Source organism: Hyaena hyaena, unplaced genomic scaffold, assembly GCF_003009895.1.
Source record: "Hyaena hyaena isolate Hyena2069 unplaced genomic scaffold, ASM300989v1 scaffold_182, whole genome shotgun sequence".
Classification (NCBI taxonomy): domain Eukaryota; kingdom Metazoa; phylum Chordata; class Mammalia; order Carnivora; family Hyaenidae; genus Hyaena; species Hyaena hyaena.
Window position 1 is genome coordinate 800228 of NW_024080814.1, and position 16793 is coordinate 817020.

Consider the following 16793-nt stretch of genomic DNA (forward strand, 5'->3'; position numbering starts at 1 on the left):
GATGGGAATTGTTAAATACTCTTGGTATCAAATTTGTTGAAACGCTGGCGTTCCCAAAAGTCACCTTCTTGTGCCCTGTTCAATTCTATGAACAGCAGGTTTATCCGAGGCACAAGCAAGAGCTGCTTACCAATTGCCTCTTTAGTTAGTTTTTCAAATAACACTCATACTTCATGGGACGCCTGGGTGGTTCAGTCATTTGAGCACCTGACTCTTGATTTCAGCTCGGGTCACTCATGATCACAGTTGTTGAGTTTGAGCCCTGGATCAGGCTCTGCACTCACAGCGTGGAGCCTGCTTGGGATGCTCTCTCTTCTCCTCTCCCTCCTCAAAATAAATAAACACTTAAATAAATAACTCACTAAATAAATAACACGTATGATTCAGAAAGCATTCTCTAGTCATTCAATTTGAAGACCTGGAAAGGGGAGGAAAAGTAGGAAGTACTTGATTTTGGGCCACAGCCAGTTCCATCTCCCTATGCCAACAGAGGATCTCCCCAAATATGTTCTCAAACATATGGAGAACTACTAAGGGAATCAAACAAGGGCCAGCACTATGAAGGATGTGAATGGCACTCTCTGGGGTGGTGCAGGCAGAGTCCCTGAGCATAAGGCCCAAAGTGATCAATGTACTTTCGGAAGGACCTTTTCCTTACCACGGATAAACTCTGTGGACACGAATTGTTTTTTATTCGGCTCACAGACCACCAATTCATAGGAAACCCATTACCCCTGGAGAGTTCGCCACATACCACGAAGGCTCCTTGCAGAGAACTCATCAAGCACCAGGGACTTTTCCAACACATCTCCTCCCGCATTTTGGTGACATCCACAGAGAGAAAGCCTTACTGAGCACTCCTGGGTTCCTGCAGGCTGATCCATGACCTCAGCTCACGTAAGCAGACGGGTTATCCAGCAGGGACGCCAACGGCCTTTGTCCTCTGGACACTTAAGACAGCAGGAAGCCAGAAAAGGCTGGACACAGCAGTGCACAAAACAGCATTCACACAGGGCCCAGCGGAGCACAGTCCCCAGCCCAGCTGGACTGAGTGATGATAGAGGCAGCATTATTGAGGGCAAGATCAGACTTGTCAGTCACCCACTTGAAGTTCTGCTCTCTTCATATCACTGGAAGTCCAAGTTCATCTTTATTTTCAGTGTCCCCCAGCGCCCCACCCAGGGCAGCGACCAGGGCCATGCCACAGCATATGAAGTTCAGTGTTACCAGACAGCCCTCAGCCAGAGGAAAGAAGGGCCTTTTACCCCTGTGAGACAGGGACTTGGAGGCACCACTAGAATCCCACCCCTGGTACCGTGGGCTGAATATAAATACATTTTTCCTCCCCCATCTTCAGCCCCCTCGGAGCCTTAGTCCCAACCTTGATGTTCCATCCCACAGCTGGGCATCTCTCAAAGCAACCCAAACAGTCATTCTCTGCTCCGGGCGTCCCTCCAATAAACCTATACACAGGGTCAGTGTTCCTGACTGCAGTTAAGAACTGCTCAGCTAGACGCTCACTCTGGGGAGGAGTGTCGAGGATTAACACAGCAAAAGGGCATCTTGACCCAAAACCAACCGCAGTTCAGTTCTCTCATTAACAATAGGTCTGTCTACCCGAAAGATGGGGAAGGAAAATGTTCTCTGCCTTTGAAATGAGATCTGCAGGTGATGTGAATTGTGGCTCAGTCGGTTAAGCGTCGAACTTCGGCTCAGGCCGTGATCACAGTCAATGGGCTCGAGGCCCACATTGCGCTCTGTTCTAAAAGTTCATAACCTGAAGCCTGCTTCAGATCCTGTTTCTCCCTCTCTCTCTGCCCCTCCCCCACTCATTCTCATTCTCTCTCTCTCTCTCTCTCTCTCAAACATAAATTGGAAAAATAAAATAAAATAAAATACACCATCCAGGGACACCTAGGTGCCTCAGTTGGTTAAGCAACTGATTTCAGTTCAGGCCATGATCTCACAGTTCATGGGTTTGAGCCCCACCATCAGGCTCTGTGCTGAGAGGTCAGAGCCTGGATCCTGCTTTGGATTCTATGTCCCCTCTCTCTGCACCTCCCCCACTCACTTGCATGCTCGGTCTCAAAAATAAATACATAAATAAACATTTTTAAATGTTTTTAATTAAAAATAAAATAAAAACACCACCTATTTCAACTTGCTGACAACAGAAGTCAGAGACCAACAAATTCAACATTTGCTGTTAGGCAGGCACCCTGGTGAATTAGAACAAAAGCCATGTTAGGATAAGAACTGTCTGAGTCAAAAGAATTTTAGAGAAGTTCAGGAATATCCTACCCACTCCTTTGTTCTAAAGATAAGGAAACTGTGGGTCAGACATTCCTGAGAAAGCAGACACATACCTCAAATGCAGTCTGCTACTCAGCAATCAGGATTCTATGTTCTATAGCCTCCTTCAATGTCTTCTCATATCTGTCTACTTATAGTCCAGACGCTGTCAAAATTTAAGTTACAAAAAATTCTATCCAGTTAAAAATATTCTGCTATAGAGGTGCCTGGGTGGCTCAGCCGGTTAAAAATCCTACACTTGATTTTGGCTCATGTTGTGGTCCCAGAGTCGTGGAATCGAGCCCCGTGTGACGCTCAGAGTGGAGCCTGCTCAGGATAGTCTCTCTCACTCTCTCTCTCCCCCCTCATCCAATCCATCTCCCACACTTGCACGTGTGCTCTAAAAATAAATAAATAAAAAGTATTCTGCTTTATTTCTAGATAACAGCTTGACACACAATCTTCACATCCTTTAGCAACATGTCAACTTGAGATAAAAATCACTAATTCCATTAAAAGAATTAGGGACTAGTGAAAAGCCAAGTAGTTGAGCTGCCACAGACATTTTGGCCAGCCAGCGCGTGAACCCAGATGGGGCTCTGCCAGGGCCTGAGAAGGCAGAACATAAGCTGTAAAAAGAATACTCAGCTGTTCACCTCTAAGTGATTTCAGTTACACAATGTCATGAAAGAGTATTTTTTTTCCCTACTGTTCAGATCTGCAAGACCTTCGATGCAGCCTTCCTCCCAGGTCCCAAACAACTGTCCAATCTACATCATTCCCTTTAAACCATGTCAGCTGCTCTCGGGAAGTGGAAAGGACGTAAATTATAAATAAAGCCAGTTCCTTCTAGCTAATGCCAGGTTTAGAGAGATGGTACTAACAGGGGTCCATAACCTACGGTGACCATGATTATTTTTAGGATCACAGCACTAGGGATGGAGAGACAGACATCCTCCCTCTGCAGGGGCCAGTCGCCCTCTTTGGGAATTCTTCTCAACTGCAGGCCCAGGTGACAAGCTCCTAGAGGACAATGAGCAGCCTCCTATCAGATCATACTCTTCCGGAACCTTCACCAGATCTGTCATGATTACAAATAAACCTGTAGTGTTAAGCACGAGGTTATAGAATTTATTTTTAGAACTAGCCATATGACCTTTCTGTGTGTCAGTTTTCTCATTTGAGTGGCAATAAGAGTAACTATCATGGGGTGCCTGGGTGGCTCAGTCAGTCGGGTATCCAACTTCAGCTCAGGTCATGATCTCACAGTTCATGGGTTCAAGCCCGGCATCCGGCTCTCTGTTGTCAGCAGGGAGCCTGCTTTGGGTCCTCTGTCCCCCCACTTACCCCACTGGTTTGTTTTCTCTCTCTCTCTCTCTCTCCAAATAAATAAACAAACTTTAAAAAAAGTACCCATCTCAGTTGTCTTGTTTGTGAAAAAGGCAATGTAACAGTACCCACCTCAGAGTAATTGTGAAGAGTCCAATGCTCTCATGCATTAGAGCACATAAAAGCACTGCCCCATCACACGCAGTTCATAAACATCAACTATTATTACTGCTGCCTTTCAAGTCCTAACACATTAGCTGTCCTTGTATCTGTGTTTGTTTTATTTCCATCAACCAGATCAACAGCAAGTTCTTGGGTATGATGGGAGGAAAAAAACAACAACATAAGCTTTGAAATTAGGCAAGAATGAGCATCTGGGATCTTCTATTTACATTTCATTAATTTAAAAAAATTTTGTTTTCACATTCCAACAGTGCTGAAATTGGATGTGTCTTACATTCAGTGAACTTGGATATTATCTCTGATCTTGAATAAGTTATTTCATCTCTGTGGAACTGGTAATATCACCTTGCTCTCTCAGTGCGGTGGGAAGGCACAAAAACATAAGTGTGCAAACCCTGAACACACGGCAGGCAGCCCTGGCACACCACTGCGTTCTGCACCCTGCTGGGCCCAGTGCCTGTGTGCAAAAGATGCTGAGGAGGCGAATGAAGAGTTACATACATTTGCCAGAGCACCCATTATCCATGGGGATTTAAAAACAGGGCCCAGGCCCATTCCAAGTCAGCGCGCGCGTGGAAGCCCCTGCTGGAGCGACCTCTCGGAAACATCAAGGGGTTGCAGTACAGGAACTCTCAGGAGGGGCAGTGTGCAGACATCCAGAGCCCTTGGCAAGGACCTGCAGCTGCTCCGAATAACCCGCCGGAGCCCTGGTAGTGTCTAATTCCTCGCAGAGACCAAGCTCAGGTTCAGAGCGTGACGGTGGGCCAGAGAGTGTAGGAAGGTGCCTTTTACAAATCTCCTAACAACTCCTGACATGTAACAACAGTTTTAAGCCCTTACTTCATTATGCTCCTATGAACCCTTCACGATAACCCCATGAAATACAACCAACTTCATCCACATTCCTGTTTTCTGAGGCCTCGAGTTCCAGTCACACCTTAGTAAGTGGGAGAAGTCTGTGTGGTCCCAAAGCCCGTGCCCTTCGCCACTATGTCCTCTCTCTCAGGGAGGTGATACACCATCAGTCGGAAACGGAAGCAAGACGCCCCGCAATTCGAGGTCTTGCCTTCAAAACAGCTGAACAGCATCCTCCCCAGACCGGTGTCCGACCCTCCTGCTCCAGGCGAATAGAGGCAGAAGCAGGTGGATGGGGGCACAGTTCCCTGTGGAGGAGGGTTCCAAGCCCCTTGGCGCTGCCTCGGCCCTCAGTCTCCAGCCAGCCTGAACAGGCAACGTTTTCTGTCTGACCTGTTTCCATTTCTCTTTTTCCTGACTTATTTCCCACAGCTCCAGGCAACACCCTCCAGATCGCCTCTGGTTTCCCCTTTTCCTGACAGAGGCGTCCTCCATCTTTGTCTTTGTTTAAATTCTGGTTCTTCCAAGTTTCTCTTCCAACAACAGTTATTTCTCCCCACACAGTACCACACTTCTTGGCAAAGAAACTCTTCTTGATTCATCCTTTGCAGATGTGAGTCACAACGAAAAGTCGTAGCTGGAGACTCCCCGTCTGAACTTTCCAGAATGCCAATGCACGTGTGTAGGCATGTTAGAAAGACAGAAAAGCCAGAGAAAGACATGGACCGCATTATTACCTGCCTTGCCTGCACCTTGCACTGTCCGAGCACCCGAGGCTCTAGGGGCCACACTGAGAAAGACCATCCAAGTGGAGAGTTCAAGATGACACAGTGCTCGTGTTCGACGGACTCACCTGAGCCCTTCCTGTGCAGCACAGTTACTATGCCACGTTAATTTCCTTCTCCTCTGAGGAAACCTTGAAAGTTTATGTTATGCCGTCTCCCATTTCCAGACAATACAATAAACGGGCTCACAGATCATCTATGTGACGCACAATCACCAAATCGCCACATCCCTCCAATGAGGGATGTGTGTCTAGTACAGAACCTATCACCAAGACAGCTGGAGTTGTTCGGTTTCTGAATAAGGAACACTGACCTAGGTCTCTCTCCACTACACCTGTAATAGAAACAAACAGTTAGTAACATCTTGCACGACTCACATTACAGAGGTCCTGAGTGGCCAGGCAAAGGATGCAAGGGTTACATTGGAGCTGACAGGGACTCCCTGGGAAGTGACATCTACTAGTCAGAACATACACCTTTGCTCTGTGCCAGCCCCAAATCATCAGCCTTCCCTACCTCAGGGCCCCACGGCACATTGAAACGACTGAGATGATGGGCTAGCAGCACCCAGTGCCTCCTTCCCTCACTAGAAGATAAAAAATGATGAAGAACCATGGTCACTTTTGCAGATATGACTTAATCCGAGGTTGGAAACAATGCAGGACTTTACCCTTGCTTACCCTCCCACTGACACCACAAACCATGCCAGACAGTTGCAGATACTTGCAGAGTACAACTGGCTTTTGGAAATGCCAGAAAACTGATTCATTTCTTCAAAGCCTATTAACTTACCCTTTGGCGATAGAACTCCTAAATCATCATCCTCAAGCATACTGAAATGCCCTATCAGATGACGAGAACTTCGACAGAAGCTATACTCCCCCATACTTCCTTTCTATCCTTATGGCCCCCTGGAAAGTTCCAGGTTTGATGGCTTGTGTGTCTTAACCAGCTTGCCTGACATTTGAGGTGATGACCCACCAAGTCCATAAATTCAACTTGAGTTAAATATGCCAGAGACAAATTCATTTATGCACACATATAATTAATATCCTAAACATGCAGTAATTCATATTTGGGAAAAATTACTCAATTACGGACCAGCCATGTCACACATACAGAAGCTGGCGCCAGCTGCACCATCACCAGGTGTAAGGATTACCCAAGTATCTCAAAGCTTTCTGAAAGGCTAGAGATCTGTTGATTTATCAATAACAAAAGGTATGACCTCTTCTTTCAGTTGTTATGGGACCCAAGCTTTCAAACTTTGCAGATACATAGACTTACCATACATGCTGAGATTTTGGTGTTCTCTATTACTATTTGTTTGTTTGTTTAAGGGGTTAGATTCTTTGGGACAGGGGAGTAAACACTGGTGTGCTCCACTCAAACCCCGTTTTTAAAACTTTTGTTTATTTTGAGAGAGACAGAGACAGCACAAGTGGGGGAGAGGGCATAGAGAAATAGAGAGAGCATCCCAAGCAGGCTCCGCACTGCCAGCACAGAGCCCAACACGGAGCTCAAACTCATGAAACTGTGACATCACGACCTGAGCCGAAATCAAGAGTCAAATGCTTAACCGACTGAGCCACCCAGGCAGCATCCCTCCACCCGGCCCCATTTTTAGATCCCATTGCACCCCTCCCTGGCTGCTGACAGCTTACAGGGAAAGCCCCCAGCCAGCTGCAGGCCACTGCCTCACTCAAGCTTAAGCCACCAGAAGGCATGGCCAGCTGCCAGCAATGGGCGGATTCAGGGATACACAGGTCCCGCTCTTGCGACCACTGGGCCATCCCAACTGGAGAGCTCCCCTTAAGGGCAACTGGGGCCTCCGTTATGACCGCATTGCTGGTCAGCTTCTCCTCCACTAAATCCTACTTGCCTTTTATTCACCCCTAAAATCCCTCAGCACCCAACTCCTGGGCTCAGCATGCTTCCAGTGTACCTCATCGAAGACAGGCTGTTTCCTAAGTGCCGCAACTTACAGGTCCTAGACATGTTCCATCATGATATGCTATCAGAAGTCCATCGAAGGCCGAAAACAATCTTTGAAAAATATGTGACTTGAGTAATTATGAACGTTTTGATCATCAATCCTGATCACTTTTCCAATGCAGTCAACGGGGACAGTAGCTGGGGAGCCTGGGTAGCTCAGTCGGTTAACCGTCCAACTTCGGCTCAGGTCATAATCTCATGCTCATGAGTTCGAGCCCTGCGTTGGGCTCTGTGCTGACAGCTCAGAGCCTGGAGCCGGCTTCAGATTCTGTGTCTCCCTCTCTCTCTGACCCTCCCCTGTTCACGCTGTCTCTCTCTTTCAGAAATAAATAAAACATTTAAAAAAATTTTTAACACCAAAAATAAAAAAACAGGGACAGTAGTTAAATAATGCCCAGGAACATCACGGGTTCACAAGTAAAGAAGGTAAGACACTGCCAGGCTAGTGACTTGCACATCACAACATCATGTGGCACTGAAACTGACACGAGAGCACGGGATGCCAGGTCTGATGTCTGCAACCTTGGCCAGTGGAGTACATCCCTCCCCACATAAGACATATGTGCTTCCTAGCCTCACGTCCTAGGAAATCATCCTAAAGCTGCTTAAAAGGAACAGTTCTACATGTAAGAATGACATTAAGTCCTAAACACTTTATGCTCAGTATTTCAAACTTTTAATAACAGAGAACAACTCTTAGAGCTGACAGAGTAGTGACGACTTTGTAGTATTTACTGCATCCCCAAGAAAGCAGACTGCAGAAAGACTTGAGCAAGAATCGAGAACTACTTACTGCCACAGCATTGCCCAGGAGGCAGTACCACTTTCCAGAAAGCCCTGAGGAACTAGCTACCAGTCACTAGGGCCCTCGCCCAGTACAGGTGACCCAGGACGGCATTAGGGATGTCACAAAAGTAGAAGTCAGAGCAAAAGCAGGTACCTGCTCAGTGTCTGTATCTTATCACCAAAGGTTTGGGTTCAGAAGGTTAGAAATGTAGATAATGTACTCCATATGAAAATCTCAACTTAAAATCACACTCCTGCTTAATGTTTTATAGCTTTTTACACATCGTCTCATTTGACCCTCACAGCTCTCCCTGTGAGGGCAGGGTTGGGATTATTACCTCACTTTTATGAGTAAGTGCTTTACCCGGGATCACACACCTGATCAATGTTGGGATCAGATTGCTAGATTCTTCGTTCATGATCCCTTCCTACAAAATCTACCCATTTGTAATTTTTCTGTTTATTTCTCCAGGACTGTGTGCAAAGCCCCAAGACGGTCTCCCTCCTCCATCGGCCTCTCTGGCTCCCACCTTCATAATTAAAGATCTCTTCAAGAGGAACAAGGATTACCAACAGCAGGTGGCCCTCAACAGGGCCACAAACCACCCTCTGAGGTCTCTCTTTCTCAAGGACTTGAAACAATGCAGACACTCTGTTGGCAGCACAACTTCTAATGTCCAGCTCACAAGAGGCTAAGGAGGTCAAGTTATATGACCACAAGGGTTCAATATTTCTAACTAACCTGGTTCACATCCGTGGAATACACAAGAGGGGTCTGAAAGAGAAGAAAAGGCTTTATAAGGCTCACCAATTTCTCAGACACAGTTTTTGTTCTTAGCAAAACCTTCCACCCTGGTCAGTAGGATTTGCTACTGTCATTTGAGACACTTGGTGGATTTTATTCTTGCCAAGTTGGCATTCTGTTTCTGCAATGCAAAAATGCTCGTACTGAAGAGATCAGATGGGGATTTTCAGTTTTCAGGAATAGAAGTCTCTCTGCCTCAGGTGGATGCATTACAGCTTGTGGGAGTGCTAATGAGACCTAATTACTCTATTTACTCCATAAGCCAGCCAGCCAGCAACAAGGAATGCCTGGTAAAACTCGCTGGGTTCTCAGGCTTTGTTTCAAAGCGCTGGTGCCAAAACGATCTGGCTGAAGAGATGGGCTCAGGGCTGCCCCAACTGGATTGTTATCTGGCAATCACAAAGCACAGTCTTTAGTCCTTTGTATCCTGTTAATTAATAGTCACATCAGCACCAATTTTATTCTTCCAGCCTTAATCTACTCTCCACCATTATCAACACTCCCGCCTCTGCCCCCAAATGTCCACCCCGGCTACAAATTAAGAAATCAAACACTGGGCCTGGAATTTTAGGAACACAACTGCCTACTGACCATTAACATGGAGCGTAGCATTTTACAACATTCTACACTCACTTTGCAATAGTCATGAGATTTGGCCAACAGTGCACTCACTTTGATCCTTGAACTCTAGACATAGGAGAGAACTTAGAAATCATGTAAATTTCACTTAATCATTGATACTTAACTGTATCCATGTGTTTTGTAAAGCATATACATATGGCATGAATTACATAAAAATGCAACCAATTCAGGACTCTAATTTATGTAACTTATATAAATTACATTAAAAAGAGGCTCTCCCATCTTTGTCTCCCCATTCCTACCATGGGCGATGAGGGGAATGGAAAAAACACGGGACAACAGATTTAAATTTCCCAGAATAAGAACAAGAAGGTTAGTTATTAACCCACTAAGGCCCTATCCACATTAACCTTTCCCCTTCCCAATACTAAGAGGGTGTATTATTGAAAATGCAACTGTGGCTTCAGGAACAAAAAAAAAAAAAAAGATCCAAGAAACACTTTAAAGAAGATTGCCAAAGGGCATATCTTTAACTCCAAAGAAACAAGACTGTATTAGATTATAATACAACTCTAAGCTAACCTTTTGTAATTACTTGGCTCCATTTATTAAAAACAAAAAGTTTGAATAAACATACAATAGAAGTTAACTGGCAAGACAATCCTCATGTTGAAACTCTTTAGACAGAAATAATTTAATAATATTACTGGAGGCTTTTTATGTGGATCACAAAATCTCATACAAGGACCAGTCAAATCCAGCTTGTTTTATATATGGTCTGAAAAAATGAGATTTATTTAACAACTGGTCTCCCAAGTTACTTAGCAACTTTCTCTTTTCTCGTGATTTTCTACGACTCTTTTTAAGACTACTTTGTTACCTAAATGTTTATAATACTGGGGACAAGTAACAACTCCATGAAAGATGCCAAAAATCTCAACTATGTGTAAAGGAATGACTGGGTTTATGGCCCTTCCAAACACCGGTCCGTGCTTTTTACATAAACATGTAGACAAAACATGTTTTGACTTGGCTGTGAGTACGGGCCTAAGCCAGAGATTCATCACCAAGTTCTCCTGGCAGAAGGATTTCAAAGAGGCAGGTGACATCCACATCAGAGAAGAACATCTACTCAACAAGAAAATAAGAAGGCCAGATAAGCAAATGTTTCTTGCACTGAAATATAATTACTAAAATTTCACAAGTCTGAGCAGGTTTGCCAGTTATTCTGAAATGTTAACAAAAAAGAGCAGTAGCATTTTGAGCTTTGAGACCAGGAAGCAAACAATGCCAAGCTCCCACAATGAGTGAGCCAGGTACTGTGCTAGGTGTATGTCATGTCAATTTAGAGTTTCTAATATCCCTGCAAGGTAGACATTGCTGTTTCCATTTACAGACAAGAAAACCAAGACTCAGGCTGGGCAAGAAACAAAGTCACAATATTAAGACTTGACTCTCTTGGGATTCCATCCAAGATATGCCTAATTCCAAAACCTAAAGTTGCTGCTACCTGCTGCCCAATAGCGCCACCAAGAAATCATAAATTGATTATTATAGTGACAGAAATTATAGTGACAGAACTGTTTCCGAAGCACAGAGGATCGGCTCTGGAGTCAGAAGCTCTAGATTTTAATTATGCTTCTATTGAGTGGTGGTTTCCTCCAAATTAATGGAGATGAAAACAGTATTTAACCTCATAAGGTTGAGGTGAGAAGCATATAAAATAGCCGTAGTGAAAGCGCTGTGCAAAAGAAGTAAACACTATTTGTTATGATTTCCTTTTTTTAAATTTTTTTTAACTTTTATTTATTTTTGAGACAGAGTCAGAAAGTGAGTGGGGGAGGGGCAGCGTGAGAGGGAGACACAGAATCTGAAGCAGGCTCCAGGCTCTGAGCTGTCAGCACAGAGCCCGATACAGGGCTTGAAGCCATGGACCACAAGATCAGGACCTGAGCCAAAGTCGGATGCTCAACCAACTGAGCCACCCAGGCGCCCCGATTACTTTTCTCTTCAAGCTTCATCTGGTGAACTGTACCTGGGGAGCCCCACACAGGGCAGGGAGTTACTTACCTTGATAAAGCTGAGCAACAAAGAGCCTGAACCAAACAGAATGAGACTTAAGGGGTAAGGAGTGGAGGGGACTTGGCCAGTCTGTGCTCAGTACACCTTCTCGGGTACCGGACAAACACAGTAATTGTTGTGGGCCAGCTCTGTGCCAGGCACAGCCACAGTTTGCTTGGCAAGCTGCCCCATGCGCAGCCGGGTGACAATCTGTGGCAGCCCCTGCCTTCGGGAAGGCTCACTTCCACCCTGTGAGAAAGGAAATTAAAACAAAACCAAACAAGCCATGGCCCAAGATGAGCCTCAACCTTTGTATCAACTTACCCTACTCACACATACGCACCCCCACGCAGAGACGTGGAGAGTTTTCCATGGCACATAATGAGTGCCCATATTAGACCAAGTTCTTGGAGCCCATTTATCCTCATTAAGAAACTCTACAGTGGTCTATAGTGGGGACAGAATTTTAAAACACTGACAACTCATTGTAATGACTTCCAGAATAGAAAAAAGTTCATTTCAGTATAGACAAAGGAACGTTAAAGACAGCGAAAAAGAAAATCAAGATTGGACTACATAAAATTTTTTTATTTCTATGTGACTAAAACAAAATTGAAAGACAAACCAAACAGAAAATTAGAGGGGAAAAAAAAGTCAAAATATTTGTCATAACAATGAGAGAAAGTAAATAAGGGTTAAGTGAAACACATAGTTTATGGCAAACAAGAAAAATACTAATTCTCAATAATAAATAATATAGTAGGTGGACAAAGTTCAGGAAGTTTAACAGGAAATACAGTCAACAGTCATATAAACATATTGGATCTCGTTAACATCAAAAAAAGAAAAATAATAATCTTTCCTCCTAGAAAATTGCCAAATATTATTAAAATGAGAACATCATTCCGCTAATGGCGGCAAAACTTAGTACAAACTTTTTTTGGCACCCAATAGCAGGATCAACCAAGACACTCATATGCACGCACATCTTTTGATTCTACTTCCGGTCATCTATGACAAAGATAACAATGATCTGGGGTCACCAGGGAGACTCAGTCAGTTAAGCGTCCAACTTCCACCCAGGTCATGATCTTATGGATCGTGAGTTCGAGCCCCACATCGGGTTCTGCACTGACAGCTCAGAGCCTGGAGCCTGCTGTGGATTCTGTGTCTCCCTCTCTCTCAAAAATAAACAAAGATAAAAGAATTTTTTTAAAAAAAGGATAATATTTACAGTTATTTTTGTAGGGTGGGGAAGGGCAAATAAAATGTTAAATAAAATAAAGGGAGACACAAATCGCATACTCAAAATATTTCAAATATGGGGGAAAATGTAAAGAAACACAGCAACTGTAGTTGTAACTTCGTATGGTAGGATTACTGATGATCTTTCTTTTTAACTGTGTCTTTATGGTTGTTCTATACTACTAAAATCTTCCAAAAGGTGCCTATTTTATAATTACAAAAGATTTAAATAACCGTCTCCCCTTCAAGTCCACAACAAACAATTGATGGAAATCCAGCAACCCTCTGAACTGCTCCCACCAATACCCAGACATGGTGCAGGGGGCAGGCAAGGCAGTAAACAACGAGGAAGCGTGGCTTTGTTTTAAATCTAGGGCTAGAAAAACACGAGGCTTCTTGATATGAAAACAAAAGCTTTTCACATCCCACTTGCCAACGTGGATTTTGGAAATCCATTAACCAGAACAGTTTCTACCAGAGAGAGGACTTAAACCCACACACCAAAATTAGCTCCACAGAACAAACTAGTTAAGCGAGCAGGAAGTTTACGAGGAACACCCTAAAAATTAACCATTGTTTTTACAGCTCCGATAAATGCAGCCAGCTTATGTTAGTACACGGTGTAACACAAACATTCTCCGGTTGAGTCTCTAAACAGGAGAGCATGAAATCCTTATAACAAGGGTTTTCCTCATCAAGAATCACAGATGCCGCTGACAGGGAGCCTTTTGGGATTCACCGTCCTCAAGGCTGATTTGACAATCTTTGAGATGGCAATATGATCGGGCTCCATCTTCACAAACCTGCAAGTCAGGGTTTCTCACCGGTAGCACCACCTGTCAGCGTGCGCCTGTAACTCCTTGTCACAGCCCTTGCATTGAAGGGTGTTCACCGGCATCATCTGGACTCTAGTCACTGGACATCAGTCCTCCCTCCAACCCCTGCTGTAACATGAGAAATGTTTCCTGGCTCCTACGGGGCAAAATCACCCCAGCTGAAAACCAGTGGTACAGATGACAAGCTATGATCACCCCCATTTCACAAATGAGGAAACAGACACAGACACAGCGAGACCCATCTAACTTCAGAGCCCAATATCCAAAACCCTAAACTTTTTGTGCACAGGTCGGAGGCACACCTTTCAGGGTAACTGATAGACACCCATCTTTCCTACTTGATCTCTTCTGTATCCACCCCCATGCAGCCTAGGCTGGCCTTGGTGCATACTGGCTGAGTAAACCATTTCTCTTGTCATGGAAACATTTACTGCTGATAGCAGGATACGAGATAAAAGCCTGCGACAAAGGCACTGTCATGGCCTTCACAAGTATACAATCTATCTGAAGAAATCAGCATAGAGCAAGGATAAGCTATTTGGAGTGTCAGTTTTGGAGAAAACTGGTTCCTCGTCTGTCAAATGGCGACAATGCCAGCGCTGCCCTAATTCACTGAGACGGTGCAAATAAAGCCCCTTTCCCAAAGCACAATTTCAAAACACAACTAAACACCAAAGGACTGGCAGTAAGTAGGCACACGCATTGGACGAAATAGAGCGTCTCAAAATCGCCAGACTGGAACGGACCCTCAAAAACACCTGAACGCACCACCCACTCGGTGCTCAAGCATTTAAAAATCCAAAATTTTAATTACCTGCTTCCAGTAGAGTTCGAGGGCTGAGCTCTCACGGAGGCTCTCGGCAACCAAAGTTTCCTGAACAGCTTCAGTTGGGCCTGGAGGAAAGAGAAGGAAGGCAGGGTTCAAGCACAGAGCAGAGCAATAGGCGAAGCAGGAAAAGGGGAGGTGGACGTTAAGCGGTCTAGAGGGGCAGAGCGGGGGTCTCAGCACGGCGGGACAGGGGAGACAAGCCTGGAGAAAGAGGTCAACACCAGATGAGGTCACAAGGTGACCAGTGGTGACACGGACCAGGTGACACCTAAGAAACATTTCTCCTAAAAAAGTAACCAAGGGCTACTATAAAGCACACATTCAACTTTCATTATGAAGGTGGAGAACTTAATTTCTCACACTACAAGGTCAGCTTTCCCTGAGAACAACAGAGAGATGCTTGTTTTAAATTTACGTTGAGTCAAAGTGATGATTTTGCCAAAATGAAGAGTCAATCTGCCCTAAAAGTAAATCCAAACCCCTTCCTTCCCAAATCCACGGGTCCCCCTGTTCTCTAAGGGCCTCAGCCCAACTCGAGGAAACAAGAGCCAGAGCAGCCAGATTGCCTGTTTTTAAAATCTGCATTTCAATTAGGTGAAATCTCCCAAACTTTTAGTGCCTACTGTGTAGGTCAAACCAAACCTGTCTCCATGTAGTCTTGCCATAAAAAGACCACCAGTCGAGGGGCGCCTGGGTGGCTCAGTCGGTTAGGCTCTGACTTTGGCTCAGGTCATGATCTCACAGTTTGTGGGTTCGAGCCCTGCATCAGGCTCTGTGCTGACAGCTAAGAGCCTGGAGCCTGCTTCAGATTCTGTGTCTCCCTCTCTCTCTGACCCTCCCCTGCTCACGCTGTCTCTCTCTCTCTCTCAGAAATAAATAAAACATTAAAAAAAAAATTTTTTTTTAAAGACCACCAGTCTTACCATTAAAACCTCCTGCCAGCCTCAAGGGAGGTCAAGTAGGGCAGGCAGGGTGGCCTCAGACCAAAGGCTTATTTTGAAGCTCTGTCTGGCAGGGAGAATACAGGGAAGAAACGAGCTGCGGGGTTTGTAGAGACCACTGTTAGGCAAACAGGCTTGAACAGTGGAATGTAGGAAGGGCCCCAGCGGCCCCCTGGCTGAATACAGACAGGCCCATCGGACACCCCGCCTCTGTTCCGCCTCAGGTGAATTCTTGCACTGCCCACACCACCAGCTTCCAAACGACCCACATTCGGAGGCCCTCATCCAATCGGGAGAGACATCTCATTTAGACACACAGGGTCTGTATCAGAGCTGACTGGGATGTAAACCAAGACAATGGTGGAAGCAATGGAGAGGGATTCAAAACAATGTATGAAAGGCAAAAACACCAGTGATGATAGCAAGGAGAGGGGCCCTAGGATACCAGACACAAAGCTGACCCGTTACAAACTTTGATAATGAAGGGGAGTCTTCAAGACCAGACGCAAATAGGCTTAAGAGTGTGCTCTTCGAAATAAGGCAGGCAGAGAAGGACAGATACCATATGTTTGCACGTATAGGAGGATTAGGAGGAACTTAACGGAGGACCGTGGGGGAGGAGAAGGGGAAAAATAGTGGGGGAGAAGGAGGGAGGCAAACCATGAGAGACTCTTGAATGCCAAGAACAAACTAAGGACTAATGGGTGTTGGGGGGGAGGGGGGAGGGGGGCATGGAGGGGGGCACTTGTGGGGATGAGCACTGGGTGTTATATGGAAACCAACTTGACAACAGACTATTTAAGAAAAGAAAAAAAAAGAATGTGCTCTTTCACTTCTGAAAAACGAACCATCCTCATGGCTTGCGACCTGTGTAGTCACACAGGACCCTGTGCTCAGAAAGGCTCCATGCTTGGTTTAATGCTCTGCTGTCATCATCTTGAGATTCTTTTTTTTTTTTTTTTTTCAAAAAATTTTTTTAACGTTTATTCATTTTTGAGAGACAGACAGAGACAGAGTGCAAGCAGGGGAGGGTCAGACAGAGAGGAGATACACAATCCAAAGCAGGCTCCAGGCTCTGAACTGACAGCACAGAGCCCAATGCAGGGCTCTAATGCACAAACTGTGAGATTATGATCTGTGCCAAAGTTGGATGCTTAACCAACTGAGCCACCTAGGCACCCCAAGATTCTTTTTTTTTTTTTTTTTACAAATAGTTTATTGTCAAATTAGTTTCCACATAACACCCAGTGCTCTTCCCCACAAGTGCCC

The 16793-nt window shown here is 45.0% G+C and overlaps 1 protein-coding gene across 2 annotated transcripts in view; it reads right to left on the minus strand.

Annotated features, from left to right (window-relative positions):
* PPFIBP1 (PPFIA binding protein 1) overlaps nt 1–16793 on the minus strand; it is a 168952-nt gene that overhangs the window by 149429 nt on the left and 2730 nt on the right. For both annotated transcript variants that reach the window (XM_039240835.1, XM_039240834.1), the window contains exon 2: nt 14569–14648. The gene's annotated coding sequence lies outside the window, so the exon portion shown is untranslated. The remainder of the gene's footprint in view (nt 1–14568; nt 14649–16793) is intronic.